The 17,371-nt window shown below is 41.9% G+C and overlaps 1 protein-coding gene across 1 annotated transcript in view; it reads left to right on the forward strand.

The window, feature by feature from the left end:
- The window catches only part of KIF26B (kinesin family member 26B), a 460,855-nt gene that overhangs the window by 297,304 nt on the left and 146,180 nt on the right, over positions 1 to 17,371 (forward strand). The gene's annotated exons all lie outside the window — the stretch shown is intronic.

The following is a 17,371-nucleotide window of genomic DNA, read 5'->3' on the forward strand; positions in this document are numbered from 1 at the left end:
ACAATAAGAAATGAGAAATAATGTAAATAAGAAATGAGAAATTCTGGAACTGAAAAAAATAAATAATGGATATGAAGAACTCAATCAATGGATTTAAGAGCAGATTAGAGTTAGTACAAGGCAGAACTAGTGAAATGGAAGACAGATCAGCAGAAAATATCCAGGTAGATGCATGGAGAACAAAAAGGATTAAAATACAGAAAAGGGCATAAGAGGCATATGGAACATATTCTTTCTTCATAAAACAACATGTAGTTTAAGTCCCTGAAAAGGGGAAGAGATGATGAGGCAGAAGTGATATGTTCTGAAAATGATAAAAGCCATCAAAAGATGGATTCAAGAAATCTTGCATGCTTCAGCCAGGAGATATAGTAAAATTGCTGAAAACCAAAACCAAAGAGAAAAATCAATAAAGCAATGAGAAAAAAAAAAATCATTATTTTCAAAAGAGCAGCAATAAGACTCACTTTTCAACAGAAACAATGGATGCCAGGAGACAATGGAATATCACATTACAAAAATAGTAGACAAAGGTTGAATTGAAATAAAGACACTTTAAGACAAACAAAATTTGAAAGAATCCATCACCAGTAGACTAAAACTAAAAGAAACCGTAAAAAAAATACAATAGGGACATTTTATAATAAGGTCCATCCAGAAGGAATCTATAACAATACTAAACTCATATACATGCAATAACATAGCTCCAAATGTATAAAGCAAACATGAGCAGAATTAAAAGGAGAGATAAACCACTCCATAATTGTAGAAATCACACATCTCTTTCAAGAACTGATAGAAAAGGCAGACAAAAAAATCAATAAGAATATAGATCTGAACAACTCAATTAATTCTACCTGACTGATATATTTAGAACACTTTACTTAACAAAGACACAGTACAATTCTTTTCCAAGTACGTCTGGGACATTTACCAAAATTGACTATATGTTGGCTCATAACCAAGTCTTGACAAACTTCAAAAAACTAAGTTCATTCAGACGATGTTTTTTGGACTAGAGAGAGAATAAGCTATAAATCAACAACTGAAAAAAATAGAAAATCCCCAAATGTGTGGAAATTAAGCAATCCACTTATAAATAATCCATGTGTTATCAAAGGAAATTTCAGTGGATTTTAGATGATATTTTGAAATTAAATGTTAATGCAGATTTAACACATCCAGTGCTAACTAATCAATCACCCCTTAAGTGTGTGTTCTTGATTAAGGCACTTCAAATGTTAACTAACTACCCTATAGTGTCAATTAATAACTAACCCATGCATACGTTACACCGAATGCTGAAGGACTGTATTTTAAAGTAAATTGCTGACAATGTAACAAGAATGGAGATAATTACAGTAATGTCAGCGCTCTAGGTGAGATTTCCAATTATTAAATAAAAAGCAACACTTAGGTGAAGCTATTTTGAAAACATACTTATTCTATCATATTTTTTCCACCTCAAAAAATAATGCAGCTGCATATGTAATTTTTTGGTGATTTTTTTTTTTCAACAGACATCATTTATTATCCATCAAATTGCCGACTTTCTCCATTTTCCTGTGTATCTCTTTCCCATGTGGAAGTCTTCCTGGGAGCAGAGGGTGGTAGGTGAGGTGAGAGCCTGTTCTGCACATTTTATATTCTTTTTTTTTTTTTTTTTCTTTTTCGTGACCAGCACTCAGCCAGTGAGTGCACCGGCCATTCCTATATAGGATCCAAACCTGCGGCAGGAGCATCGCTGCGCTCCCAGCACCGCACTCTCCCGAGTGCGCCACAGGCTCGGCCCCCTGCACATTTTATATTCTGATATTTCCAACCCCATTTGCTTTAGTGTGATCAGAGAAGCCGGAAATTGAATCAGAGACCTCAGAGGCAACCTGGATGATGAATCAGCTAGGATGTCTTGGCTTCATGTGCTTAATTAGAAGCTATTGGAATATTATCATTTATTCTACCAGCAAAAATCTGCACTTGAGAAGCAAGTGTGTTAAGGAAGAACATGCTGAAAATAGAGTTTGTGAGCCATCACTGAAGACTGTTTATCCACAGCAACCACCAGAAAAAGTGCAGGGTGGGAGAAAGTGGAACCCTTGGCGATCTTCTCGCGGAGAGTGTGTGTAGACAAGGGACCATTTCTTTGAAGCTGTACAACGATCTGGTGGCACTCAGTCATGGATATTGAGCTTTCTTCCTGAAAAGATAGTTTAAATCTGTGTGGATCGTCAAATTTTCTTCCTCTCAGTACTATGGTCATTAATTTCACTTTCTTTTAGCCTGCAAGTTTCAATAATTCAGAGCTGCCCCTGCAAGATACCTGTGAGAAAGGCCAGTCTCAACCCATCACCTCCCACTTCTGTCCTGCCATGGAGTGAGACTGGTCTCTCACGTCTCTCTCTTCCTTGCCCACGTGGCTGCTATGGTTCCTGTTCTTTCTCTTACATCAGAGTGAACCAGCTTGAAGAAAATGCAAAGTCTCATTTGTGTATGTCAGAAGGGAAGAGGAAAATTAGCAGGTGTTCTTTAAGCAAAGCAGACATGATTACATTCATGAGGCAGCAGGTTACCAAACTCGTAAGACTACTGAAAGAAGAACTTTGATTGCATCTTCGTGCCAGTTTGGGTCTATACCAAATCTCTTACTTCAGTGCTAGCAAGTGGCTTATGTTACCTTTGCTCAAAGAGAAAGGTTTGTGAAAGCTCCAAGCTCTCAGGACAATTCTTGGTGTCCTCAGTGGCGACCCATATTAACAGTGTTAGTGAGCCCTAGAATAATAGCTATGTGTGTGTGTGTGTGTGAAAGTTTCCTTTCCTAGAGGGGTTCATGCTTTACAAATATAGATCAAGCCAACATCCTCTAGAGTATGAAGAGGTTAAATAAATAGGCTCAGATACATTAAAGGATGTGTAGCTGAGGCTACATGGTGAGCCTAGAAGTAAATCCAGGTAGACATGGAGTTCCTACTCATATCCAATTTGTACTGCCATATCCTGTGGGAAGTGAGGTAGAGATTATTCTCTGATTTTATTTTTCCAGGACAGGTAAACTTGGCTAAAGTGCTGGGGGGCACACATCTTGGAATCCTGATGCATAGATAGATACCTTGGGTTGAACATCCCCCCCAAACTTAATGCCCACTGTTACTGCTGAGAGTGGGAAATCTTATTATGGTCATTGAAAGGTGGGGCCTTGAAGAGGTGATTAGATTCTGAGGCCATGCCTGTGAATGGATTAAAAATGGTGGTCAGGGGTTCTGAGGTCTTTAACAGGAGAGTTAATGATGGAGGTTGGTCTCTCTCTCTCTCTCTGCTCGGCTGTTCTGCCATGTGACACCCTGCATTGCTGTAGGGTCACCTCACCAGATGTGTTCCCTCGACTTTGGACTTCCTAGCCTCTGAAACTATAAGCAATAAGCTTTGTTTCTTTATAAATTACTCAGTTCCAGATATTTTATTATAAGCTACAGAAACCAGCTAATACAGTAGCATTCACATAGTACAATTTGAGCTGAAAAGTTTCCGTTTACAGATTTTCTATGCCTCCACGTTAGAGTACTGGAAGGGGGCCGGGGAGGCCAAGATAGAGCATTGCTTTAGATCATATGTTTCTTGGAAATAGCTTTTTAGCACACATGGCTTTCAGATTAGCCAGTTGAAAACCTGAGCCTGCAAGGATGTAAAACGAGGCAAAGGCTTTGGTTTGTTTGGTTGGGTCCTTGCTTGTGGTATTTAGGCTGGTAGGTCTGATGTCTGGTAAAGCGCTAAAGCAAATGTGGATGCAAAGTAAACATGTGGAATGTATAAGGGGTTATTTTCCTAAGGGGGAAATTCTCCCTCTTTTGCAAGATTTTGCTGAGTCTTGGCCTGAGTGGGAGTGTTTCTTTCCTGCCTGTTCTCATACTTTCCAGGGCACGCTCTGCTTTGGGCTGGGTAGCTGCATGTCACCAATGAGAATGTAGACAGCCCCAACGCTTACTAAAAGTATTGGGAATTTTTAGGACTATTGGGTATTAGACATCCATGCTCTAAGCCCCAGAGTACAGAGCGTGCAAATATACTTCCTCCACTTCTGAAGTTTCTTTGGGTGAAAGTTGCTGACCTACCTTGGAGAAGTGGAAAAGTAGGGCATTTCACCAGGGCACTGTGAGCTTGACTGGCTGAGCCCTGAGGGTGACATCTGTCTCCATCTCACACTTTAGGAAGTGATTATTTGATTTGAAGAAATAGTATCGATCATTTAACCCACATCTTGATTCCTAAATAAGACTTGTTTGCAGTAAATAGATTTCACATTTGAGGATTGAGTCCTTCAGTGCACATTCTATGTTTTCCCAATTAGAAAAAAAAAAGTGCTTTGTAAAGTGCAAAACCCATAACACTCTATAACCCAGACAATAGGTTAAAAACTGGGCTTGTTGTAAGTAACATATTAATAACACCTTGTGTAATACCTGTTAACATGCTCAGTGCCTGAAGCAAATTGGCAAGCTCTTCTTCTGCTTTTGCCAATAACTTGTCAAAAACTGACTTAGAGTTCCTTCTAAACTCTCAGAAGAACACCCGAGACAAGGCAGCTCATGTAGCCCTCAGACTTCACCAGGGCAAAGGCTGGCTCCTGGCCAACTTGAGAAGTCACAACTGAATTAAAGGAGGAATTCCAAAGAGTTGGGAAGGGGCCTCATGATGACAAGATGCTGAATAAGAATGGGATAAATTAATTGATTCATATCTCACACCAGAGTCAGAGTGAGAGTAAATATGAAGTTCATTTCTTTCAATAGGTCTTGCTGCTTTTTTAGGAGCTGCCTAAAATGCTGCCTCTATCTCATGACAGCACATCCAGCCTAGGACTTAGTGATGTCACATCCCCAGGGACCAGAAAGGCAGGCAGGCAATGTAAGATAATCTGCAGATATTTCTAGAGGAAGAACAGACTTCTTAGCCCCATGGAGGCAACCTATTGGGGAAGGATTGGGCACTGCCTAATAATTAAAATTGAGACCATTACTAAGAGTATGTGATGTGCCATAGATGCTTTATTTAGACATCCTGACAGTCCTGTGAGGTCAACACCATTAGTATCCCCATTTCACAGACAAAACAGTAGTTTAGGGAAGTTTGATAATTTCTGTGAGGCCGTCGGGTGTCATGTTTTGAAAGAGGAGACTCTGGATCCAGGACGCCTGGTCCAGATCTTGGCTTTGCCACTTACTAGCTATGTGACCTTAAGAAAAACTCTTAACTTCTTTGTGTTTCAATTTCCTTATGTGCAGAATAAAGATAATAATGTCATGTGTGTCACAGAGTTGTAATGAGGATTGAGTATGTTGATGTAAAGAGAGCCTGAGAACTGGACCTGGCATATGATATTTACATACTTGTGGTGGTGGTGATTTGATTTTAGCTGTGTGAGAGATTTGATCCTAGGTTAGTTTGATGCTAGGGTCAGAGTTCTTTGTCATCTCTTGTTATATAATTTTATAAAAGCAACAGGAATAAATGGCTTTTTTCTCTTACATCTAAAAATAAATGATAGTCCTGATTTAGCAGAGGTATCATGGAGATTAGTTTTTATCCACAGCACCCTTTTCAAATGCAGGATAATTGCTACACTGGGCTAGTAGTCAGAATTCACATCAAAATTAGACTTTGTGGCCTGAAGTATAGACAATTGCATTTTTGCTAAGACTAGCCACATATTTAGAGGCATATAGCAGTCTGAAATAATTATGTTCCTTATCAACACACAAAGGATTGTTGAGCCTTTTGCTAAATCTGGCCCTGCTACCCTTCTGTCTTTAGAACTAGGCAATTGCTTCATCATGCACGTGTTGTGCTGATATTTTGGTAACTACTGCACTGCTGCACATTCACAGGATGCCAGCTGTACGTCTATACAATTCTCCGAGAACTTGGCCATTGACTGTCCAATGTCATCATACAACCAAGGCAGCCTGCACTTCAGATGAGGCAAACCCCAGACCCATGGTACAGGAGAACCAATGTATTAGTCTGCTTTCCATTGCTTATAACAGAAATACCTGAAACTGGGTAATTTGTAAAGAAACTATTTATTACTTACAGTTTTGGAGACTGGGAAGTCCAAAGTCGAGGGAACACATCTGGTGAGGGCCTTGTTTCTTGGTGGGTGGTGACTCTCTGCAGAGAATCAGGTTATCACATGGCACATATCTGAGCAAGACAGAGAGCTAAGCTTCTCAGTTGCTCTCATTTGAAAGCCATCAGAACCACGCCCATGACTCCATGAATGGACCAAGCCATTCACGAGGACACAGTCCTTACAATCCAATTGCCTCTTTAGGGCCCCACCTTTCAATGACCATGATAGTTTTTCCCACCCTCTTAACACTGTCACAGTGGGGACTGAGTTTTAAACATGAGCTTTGGGGGGACAAACATATCCAAACCAGATCAAATGATAAGCAGATTCTGCTTTTCTGATGAGAAAGGAATCTTGTCTATTGCTTTGTAACTACTTGATATGAAAGATCAGTATGGCATGATTTCTTCCAACAAGGGATTTAAAATTTAATGGAGAACTAGATAAAACATACATACTTTCTTCTTTTCAAGAATGAGTTGGAGTAAGGAGATGTTATATGCAAAAAGAAAAAGCAACAGTTATCCTGGGAAACCATGACTAGTTTATATTAGACTGCAAGCTCAATAAAGACCAAAACTAGATTGGTCCTATTCCAGGCACTCCATATGTATTTGTTGAATGAATGAATGAAAATAATAGTTATGATGATACATGATGAAAATGTCTCTGGATAAGAAAAGAGACATAAAATAGCAGGAGGATCCAAAAACATCAGTGGATACCAATTTCTCCTTTGTTGTGAGAGGAATCTTCCTGGAAAATTATTATATTAATGGGAAAAGAAACTTACGGTGAAGTCTATTTTCAATTACACACACACTTTCCTATTTGTCTTTTAAAAATTACATCAAGATTTTCATGTATTTTTCTTTGTGAGTATAGCTAGTTAACATATAGGTTTCATTCATATTTGGCTGTATATAATATGAATTTAATTTCTGATTTTTATGTGAAGTGCCAAGACTTTCATTCTCATTTTGGATAGTCCCAACCACCCCATACATACCTCATATCTAATGAGTTTCTAAGATTCCGGAATGTCCAAATTCAGCATTCACATTCTTGAAACCACTTTCTTTTTCCCATATAGATCTAACTAAATATTAGAGGTATTTGACCTTTCATTTAAAACAAGTTTGATGTTTTGACTATTTTCAACAAAAGAGCTCTGTTCTTAAATGCGCTGTACGGAGAGAATTCCTCAGTTCTTTTGAGAGGGATAAAAACCCTCTCTTAAGTCTGCCAGACAGAAGATCAAGGGCATCCCAGCACCATGTATCTGCAGGACGGTCACTGTCCATAAAAGAAAGTGGATGGTGATTGGTGTGTTTAAAACACTGGATTCGTCAATGGATTTGGAGCTAGAACTTGGGACTGTAATCTTGGCTTTGCCGCAGGGTGGCTGTCTTGCCTGATGAAGGTTTGCATCTCAGTCTCTTCTCCTATAAGGGCCTGGTAGCTTTTCCAACACCAACCCAACTCTCCTGTGGGATGAGATGTCACATAAGCCCAGCAATCCTGGTAAGCCTGATCCGGGTATTAGTCCAAGGCATTATCCAAAGGCTGTCTGTAGGAGGCTGTGCTCCTATCCCAAGTGGCCAGATGCAGCCAGTGCAAGGACTTCCTACACAAAGGAGCCTAGTCCTGCTTCGAGCACTTTCTTATACCGCTAGGGGCTACTTGGTGCAGTACCAATTCCCAAGCTTTCAGAGCTGTCATTTCTTCTCTGCAAACTGTTGCAGCAGGGCCAGGAAGTCAGTGGGAAGAGAGGAGACCCTGAATCCTGTGGTGTCCAGGGAGCTTCTTGCCCAGCTATTGATCACCCGGTCTCCACAGTGCCTGACTACTCCAAATCATGATAAAAATACAGTTTTCCCATTAGCAGACTTGCGATCATATTTATGGGCCACCAAATGTCGTGATATACTGTAATGCATCCTCATTCTTTCCGTCAAATCTCCTTTCCCAAATAACTTGTATTTTAAAAGCAATTACCACATATAAACACTAATAAAATGCAGATTTGGGGGCATGGCACATCAAGGAACACAAACCTCTGTAACCACCTCTGAGTTGTATTTTCAGAATACACATGAATCATTTTAATCTTGATGTCTTTAAATGATTAAGGATTTTCATACTTCAGGTATTTCCTGCAGGAAAATTCTACAGGTCATTTCGGTATGATTATTTTAGAGGTTTTTTTTTCATTATTTAGGTCAACTTGGTCACCATGAAGTCTTCTTCCTTGCATATGAATACATATATTTTTACATAAAAAGTGTTACTAGAGCTTTAGTTGCTTGTATTTTCTTCTTTTCTTTTTAACCATTGCTTGGAATAGTATTTCACTATAAGGATGAATAAAACTACTTCTATTTCTTGGGTGGAGACAGGGGGTTCCAATTCCTCATGTCCCCCAAGTTACCCTTTGTCACATGTCTCCTGTTTGGTGACTAGGAAGAAGATAATACCAAACTACAGCCAAGGAATTTGGTTCATTTAACTGAAAGCTCTTTCCTCTACCCACTTTAAACCCTCCTGATAGCCCCGTACACTCATAAATTGTCCAAACTCCTCCAGGAAACTATTCTTAATTCCATTGTGATTTATGGTTCCCGATCTGTCCAATCAACCAACCAGAATTTAGCCTTAAGGGCGTATCTCTCTTAATCCGTATTATGATCTTGTTTTTATATGTGAGTTAATTTGTTATTCCAAATTGTGTGGAGGGCCTTAGGTACCATGTTGTTACTCTACTTTTGTGTGACTTCTGAGGACAGTCACACAGAGTGTTAAAAATGGGAGATGTCTATCGGATCATCAGAATGAATGATTCCCAAAAAATTGGTTTAACTGCAAAGACCTCATTTCAAGTGAAATCTTACCAAATCCTCACATATAAAACAGATAAAAAAGTGCTACTCTGGTTGGAGGAGGGATCTCTGACTTCTGCACACATCCCGGGAGGCCCAAGGACTCTGTGGCCTCTGATTTCCTCTAGATGAGAGAATTGAGATCTCGAGAGATGAAATCAGCTACCCAACATTTTGGTGAGGGAGGGAAATCAATTTTTGTTCCCTTGAAGCTTTGACATTGCCGTAGGAACCTGAGTGTGGACACTGCTTGTGGTAAGTCTCAATCAGAGCAGGACACGGCTACTTCACTCTTTGTGGGGTGCAGGTTGGTTCTCTGGGAGCCAACACTCGGTGGAGGTGGGCATGCAGGATGTTTATTAGAGATTAACACCTGTAAAAACGAGGAGAGGGTAGGATCATGCAGAAGAAAAAATCAAACTACCAAACAGGCCCAACAAAGCCTCAGCCAACCCCATGGGGAAACTCTGGAGCATAAATGGACCGTCTTAGTGTCCTGCATTGGACTTAATGGCCTTTATACCCTCACTGACAGAAGCCACTGGATGTGGGCCACCCTAGGAAGGCCATGCTCTTGGCTTTCTGCAGCTTTCTGTGGCTTTCTGCAGTGGAGGCAGATCCTGAAAGAACTGACAGCCAGAGAGGCCAACTCTCCACAGCTGGGACAAAAGTCCTCCCTTAAAGAAAGATCTAGAAGGTCCATCTCCACATCCACTACACACAGCCACTGGGAATTCTGGTGAGCATGAGAGAATGAAGAGGGTGCAGGTGGAAGCTGCCCCAGCCAGGCCACCCAGACTTCTGGTGAGGGACTCCCAACTCCACAGTACTGAGTATGATGCTTGCTACACAAATGCTTGACAAATAGGTCAGTCCTTCAAATGGCTTCTCCTCTGTGTTGCAAGATGGAATCATGTTGGTATCTTTCATGTCCATCTCTTTCAACAAGTTTAATGGCCTCTTGCATATGTTAGCGCTTCATTTGGTGCAGTGGAAAATGCAGCAGATTGTATGTGGAAGACTGGGTTCTAGATCTTGTTCCGGAAGTTCTTAGCTGTGTGACCAAGAACAAGTCATTAAACTTTTCTGAGCCATGATTCTTCAGTTGTCCATGGGGGACTTTAAAGACTATACAACAGTATTTAAAATTCCCCTTATGTGGTAGTGTTCCCCAAGGATGTTCTGGGCTTTCTCCTGTTACCACTTCATTCATTCATTCATTCGATTACTAGTGTGATTTATAATTCCTCCAAACTTTTTAAGTCAAGTAGATGGCAGGCTTTATTTTCTGCTAATTATTGTGGTGATCACTCTCCAGAAGTAGTGAAAGCTCTGCTCCCACTTTGAGCAGCCCATCCCTGTTGAGGCCCTCTCTGCCATTGTGGACTATAAACGTGACAACTTTCTGAGTCCCAACACATCACTTTGTCAAAAACCACCTCTGCGGTGCTGCACATTCTGCTGAGTTCACCTCCCTCTGGTACATTCTTCACTTTTTGTTTTGTTCGTCTTTTTAGATTAGCTCTTCGCAATTTTTTCTCTTTGTCATAACTCCTAGATAGATCCTAGATATTATGACTTATTTAAAATTTTTTCCTTACTGTAAAGTATATCATGCATGCAAAATAATATATGAAATGTAGATAAACGCTCAGTTTAAAGACCAGTAATAGAGCAAACATCTATGTACCACCTACTGAGGTTAAGACATACTTGTATGATATATTTAGCCATTTAATTAATGCACATTGAGTGCCTACTTGTATCTAGAATTCGGGGACATACAAAGATGATCTGGTCTACATAAAACAGCTCATCATTGAATAGGGAAGAAAGAGACCCACCAATAAATAATTGCAGTGCCTCAAGGTACTTGCAATGAGATATACAAACAAGATGTGATCAGAACCGTCACCTACGCCTGGGAGAGTTAGAAAGTTTCCAAGAGGATGTGACTTCTGAGTTGGGTTTTGAGGGGTGGTTTGCCCGGGGAAGAAAAACATTCCAGGCTAAGGGAGCGGCGTGTGCAGGCTCAGAGCTGTGAAAGCATGGCGTTTCATCTTGTTTCTGTGACACTTCTCTCTCCCAGCTGTCCGCTCACCACTCCGCCCATTCATTCTCAGTTTTCTTTCATCCTGCACCTTCCAAAAATGCTGGCGTTCTCACAGGTGTTCCATGAGAATCACTAATCCATCACTTCATTCTGTTTTCATTCATTCGTTCATTCATTCATTCATTCATTCATTCATTCAACATCAATGAAGAAATGAGCCTTCAGAAACTCCAGCCTGCCTGAGAACTCTCTATGGAGCTCGTTAATCTGCAGATTATGGTTCCCATGAGCTCAAGCAGACTCTTTGGGGTAGGGTCCAAGGATCGGCAGTGTGAACATGCTGTCACCAGGGATTTCTGATGCAGATGATTGGGACCACACGTGGAGAAGCTCTGGCTGGTAGGATTCCTTGTAAAGAGAGGGAGGGTCGTGGAGATCACTGAGGAATGAATCAGACAGTCTTGTGCTGTCTGCCTCCAGGCTGCCTGTCCCCCTTCTGCCTTCCTGCCCTCAGTGTCTCTTTTGCTGTTACTTCTTCCTCTCTGTGTTCCCGCACATGTTCCTGAGCTATCGCACTGCCCATTGGTGTGTCTCGTGTCCTTGCTCTGGGAGCCACTCCCTCCCTCGGACATACTCTGTGCCTGAGCTTGGTCTGTGGAGCGTCCTGGGCTGCAGTGCCACAAACAATGGAGTGTGACATGAAAAGTTGACAGTCACACTGAGAGCCCCAGCCCCGCCTCTCCACCCTCTTCCTTTGGGGGCCTCTTTCGCGAGGCAGGGAAGAAGAAACAGGCACCCGGATCAAACTGGGGGTGGCATGATCCCCAATGGTATCAGAGGAAAGGGCGCTGGGTATCTGATTTGTGCTTCCGTTACTGAGAGCATTTGAATAGTTTTTAGACAAGCAAACTGTGAGACTAGACGATTTCACTGGGAAAATGAAATACGTGCATGCAGACTTTACTCTCGCGGGGACGCATATCTGCATTTGTCTACAAGTGTTTGCTTGCAGAGTCGCCTGCGTGTGCATTTGCCTTGCACACGGGATGCAATGCATGTGTGGATGTGTGATGAAAGATTTGAAACACTTGGATTTTGACAGTCTGTTTTGCAGCTGCTGCGCTCAGAAAATTCCTAAGCTACTGTGGGTTAATGGGAGTTGAAGCAAGTATTTCTCTCTCTGCTGGTCTCTTAGAAAGCTTTTCCATCTCTCTCCCTCTCTCCTTTCCTCTCTCCCTCTTTCCCTCCCTCCCTATCTCCCCCCACCCTGCCTGACAGCCCGCCCCTGCCCCTCCCTCTCTGTGAGATAGCAGACAAGAGAGAGAAACTGGTGTGTGCGGCTTCCTCTGAGAAGCGAGCCTGCATGTGCGGAGTGGCAGGGTCCCCCGAGCCCCCTCTCCCATCCCTGCGGTGTTCTTGGAGGGAAATGACATGGAGCAGGGGCTGAGCTGGACTGAGAAGGTGGCTGGGGGCTCAGTGAGGCCAGGATCATGGTTTAGCCAAAGGCTGGAATCACAGGAATGTTTCACCAGGGTCTGTTCTGAGAGTTCCCAGACCCCCATGGATTTTAGAATTTTCCAGCCTTTTCTCCTTCACCTTCGCACTATCTTGCTTCCTCCTGAGGTGGCCCCCGATCTGCAAGAGACATTTGAGAAAAGCTATTTATTAACAGATGTGAAGGAATGGATTGCTGCACTTGATTTTTTAGCCATGATTTATCAATGACGATGGATTGGAAAGCGGTGTAAGTAACACAGTTATGTATATTCCTCTAGTTAGATGGTCTGTCTTACTTGCTTTTATTTTATTTAACTTTTTCAGTGAATTTCCTTTTCTAGAAAAGTGAAATAAAATGTGTGAAGTATATCAAAGAAGTTAGGAAGGTCCGGATGATACGAGCTTTCTTCTAGTTCAGTTGACTTGTAGAATCCATACATGTATCAGAAAAGACACCCAAACTACTGACGTAGAATCTGCCAACGTCCTCTGGAGGCTGAGAGTAAAACAGGAAATAGACGAGCCAGGTTTTTGAACTGACAGTCATTGCTATAATCAGGCTTATTCAGAGTTGCTAAAATATTTGACATTGGCTCATATGAGCATTCAAGATGTAATTGAAATGTATTCTCTTCACAGGATTCTAAAACTAAAGTTAGCCTGTGGCTTCAGAACAGGTTCTTTCTGGCTACATAAAGGGGCGATTTTTTTAAAAACTTACTTTAAATATTGACTGTGTTTCCTATCCATTTTAGTTTTACTGGAGACAGGACACATCCCCATTCTAGAGGATAATGTCTGGTCACTCCAGCGTTGCAGGACACTGGCAAGTTGAAAGCTGGTCGTTGCTTGTCTGTGCCAGAGTGTTTTCCATCTTTCTGTGCTAGGCTTGATCTGGGTCCTTCAATTCCCAAGTATTCCTGGATGGAAAAAATACAAGTAACTTGAAGTCCAAAATTAGTTTATTTCATAGGAGAAAAGAACAGCTACCTGAAAGATTAGAAATGGAAATTAAAGAATATGATTTGCCTTTAATTTTATATAGAAAGAGTAACTGTAGCTTTCTTTGATTAGATAGCAGTATTTTATAGGAGACATAAATCACTTAGGTAAGGACATCAAAATAAATTGCTGATATTTATTATAGCCAGTTGCAACTTTTCCCACTATTTCTGGCTTCCTGAAACTCGCTTGGATTTAGAAGTGGGATTTCTAACAATAACCCTGTCGTGAGCTTTTCTGAGCTCTCTGTGCCTTTCTCTGTCACATCCATACCCCAGGCAGACCCGTTCCTCCTCCCACCTGCCCCCTCCCCCCCGCCTGTCTCCCAGCCCCCGTCCTTCCCCACGAGTCTTGGAACATCATGAAAGACCCTTCTAAAGATTTCCTTTTAGCATGCCCTGCCCAGCCTGGGACAGAGGGACTACTATAAAGCAGCACACAGGGCTGCCAATTTTGGAACTGAATGAGCTTAGTTGATTCTTGAATATTAGATGAGTTCTGTGAGCACTGGAATGAGATCATATCTTGCAAATCTGACCCAAAGCGTTCCTAGGTTCATTAATTGGCATTTATCTTCCTCAAGGGCTGCAACACTGAGCACCTGAGGGGAACCAGCCTGAAGCTAAACTAAATCCCCAAACTGGTCTCAGATTCCTGCTGGCCAAATATACCTAGGGCCACGCCTTTTAAAATATGTCCTTTGTTATCAAGGGAAATCTGAGACAGAAAACACATGTTGGCAGCATCACGTGATCACCTCTCTGCACATACAGTGGTTGTTTCACAAGGGGAAATGTTTGGGATCTTGTGCTGTTTTGGGTTTCTTGTTTATAAGGACTCTGTCAGACTCATGCATCTGCAAGAGGTTTGGAGGGGAGTGAAAAACCTGGAGCAAAACAGGCAGGGGAATGGAAAATCATTCAAAAACAAAGTCGGCCTAGAAAAGGCATCCTTTTCTTACCCTGTTCCACTTCCCATCGTTGTTTTTTGTTCCCCATTAAAGCAGATACTGATTATAGCCATCCTGGGTTAGTGGAGATAGAGATGCTGTCACAAGGCTTTTGGATTTTGAGTAACGGAGGAAGACTTTCTCCAGAATCAGGAAAGGTAATAAGAAATCATCTTTTGAGTTCCTGCTCACTTTAACAGGGCAAGCAACCCCTCCCCCTCCCCCTGCTCCAGCCCATGCCTCTCTGTGCCTCTGAAGTGTCCCTGGTGAACAGCTCCAAATCCCCCAGGAATCTCAGGTGTGTCCTATTAAGGTGAAAAGATTAGCTGCCAAGGGCAGGGTTTTCATGGAGGGTGGAGAGTGCTTTTTAGTGGCGAAAGAGCAAAGAGCCAGATATGCTGATACCTGCAAACAGTCTTTGAGAGAGGCAGCTGATTGGCATCAGGAAAACTGCTGAGCAATTAAAAAACTATATACCGGAGTCAAGGTGAAAGAAAGAAGAGAGCGAAAAAGGAGAAGGTAGGTTGTCTCTGCAGAGTTTCAAGCCAAGTTAAGCACCCAGAAGGTCTACACTGATAAACACCAGATGGTTAAGATAACTCTTAAAGTGATCAATACCTTACAGATGGAACGAGGCTTTCATTATGGCCTGATGTTCTCCCAAAAAGCTTTGCTCAAGACAAACTGCCAGTTTTCTTACTTTGCTTAGCCAGTCCATTCTGTGTTAGCATGTTCTCTCTCTGCATGGCCGTCTTTCCTTTGCAACTCGTTCTGTTCTGAAAAAGAAATGTGCTCACACCCAGGCTGGACTTCAGATCCTTAACTTTGAGGAATGTTCTTCCATTAGGGGTCATCTTCAATGTTCTGGTTAGACAGGTCCGGTTCTAGTGTTTGCCCTTTGGACGAATTGGTCTCAGTTTTACACCTGCCAACATTCTTCCCCCATGAACTCCATTCCTCCCACGTTTCTTCTACACTGCAGAGAACTCTCAAGCTCCTGGCGAGTCCCGCTGCCCAGCCGTGCCACGTGAAGTCCATGCACCTGTTGCTAACCTCACCTTCCCACCTATTTCCATTCAGGGGTGAAATGTGTCCTCAATGAATTTGGAGAGGAAATAGAGTTCATAGCCACGTATCGTATTCTTGAAAATTGCCAACAGAGTAGCTTTTAAGTGCTCTCACCATTAAAAATAAGTATATGAAGTAGGCATATGTTAATGACCTTAATTTAGCCGTTCCACAATGTATACATATTTCAAAACAACCTATACACAATAAATGATACAATTTTATATGTCGATTAAAAATAACTCTAGAAACTAGGAATTCATGTACTCACATTTAAAAAAATAATAAAGTTGATACGACAAGCAAACAGAAAGGACATTGTTGGGGGGAAGGGGGGAGGGAGAAGGGAGGGAGGTTTTGGTGACGGGGAGCAATAATCAGCCACAATGTATATCGACAAAATAAAAATTTAAAAAAAAAAAAATAATAATAATAAATTTGGAAAAGAAAGATGACCTCTTCTTTCTCCACAAGTTTTACCGCTCAGAGGAGGAGCTTGCCTTCTCTGCTAGATGTTTTCTGTCCTTATCTTCTTCTGGGAGTCAATAAAAGCTGCAATTAGGGAACGTCTAAATTCAGTAGAACCAATAGTTAATATCTTCATCGGAGCTATTGACCAGCAAATTGCTTAACTTCTCTAAGCTTCTGTTCTTTGTATCAATGAAATGTATGCCAAGTTCACCTCATTAGTTTTTGCAAGAATTAGAGATAATAGGTGGTGCTCAGCTTAGTGCCTGGTCATGTTTTTGTTACTGACTCTGTCTTCATGGTCTCCTGTCAGCACTGGGCCTGTACATCAGATACTTTCAACAGAGGACCCAGATCCTAAAATGAAGGGGCCCTGGAAAGACAGAGAAGGCATGATAGGAGTATTAGAGTAGGAATCAAGACCTGGGCATTTTAGTGCCAGCTCTGTTAGTAACCACTTGTGTGACCTTCAGAAAATTCCCACCCCTTCTGCATGCCCAGCCCTACTGAAATGCTTCCATTTTCCTGCTCAATAAATGTTTGCCGAATGGATGCTTGAATGAAAGGAGTGAATCCCTGCCCTGCCTCGATCATAGCTCTTGAGTTAACATAAAATGAAATAATGGGTGTGAAAGGCTTGAATGAGTAATCAGTGCTTCATGTTAGGTTAATATGAGGACAATGTAGTTTGAGTACCAATATTTCAGGTGGTTTGTCTCAGATGCTGAGATTTCATACATTTCAGTGAAACTAAACAGCATTCTCTTTTGTACCATCCTTGCGATGAGGGCCCATTCTTTGTCATAGGGGTGAGACAGGCTTTATGTGGGCTAGAAGCTCTGATGTTTAAAGCTTTGTGAGCAACAAAACTTTTCATTCCAAAATGAAAGATAAGACTGTGAAAGCCAGTGCCGCTGGGAGGGATCGCTCTGTAACTTAGCTTTACTTGGGGTATGAGTGAGGGATTCCAGCCTGTGCCTGAGCGAATGGGGAAGGGAAATGGGTTGCTAAAAGAAGAGGTGGGGACAGAGAAAGAAAAGGGGCCGTCCATCAATGGGGCTCCATCCAGGCGTGGTGGCCTCACAGTCTGACAAGCCTGGGTTTGGAGTCTAGCCTCACACTTGGGTCTTTGCTGCATTTCCCGAGCCCTCTCACTGGAGGACTATTTGGATTCTGTTCTGTTTCTCTTGCTGGTTTATCTTCATCCTGGGATTACCCAAGACTAAAGAGAGTGACACTGAATTGTTCTACCTCTCAGAGCCAGCCCTGGAGGCCAGATCTGGATTTACCCTTTTTTTTTTTTTTGGCAGAGTCACTTAGAATTTTCCATA

The sequence above is a fragment of the Cynocephalus volans genome, chromosome 18 (genome assembly GCF_027409185.1).
Source record: "Cynocephalus volans isolate mCynVol1 chromosome 18, mCynVol1.pri, whole genome shotgun sequence".
NCBI classification, from domain to species: Eukaryota; Metazoa; Chordata; class Mammalia; order Dermoptera; family Cynocephalidae; genus Cynocephalus; species Cynocephalus volans.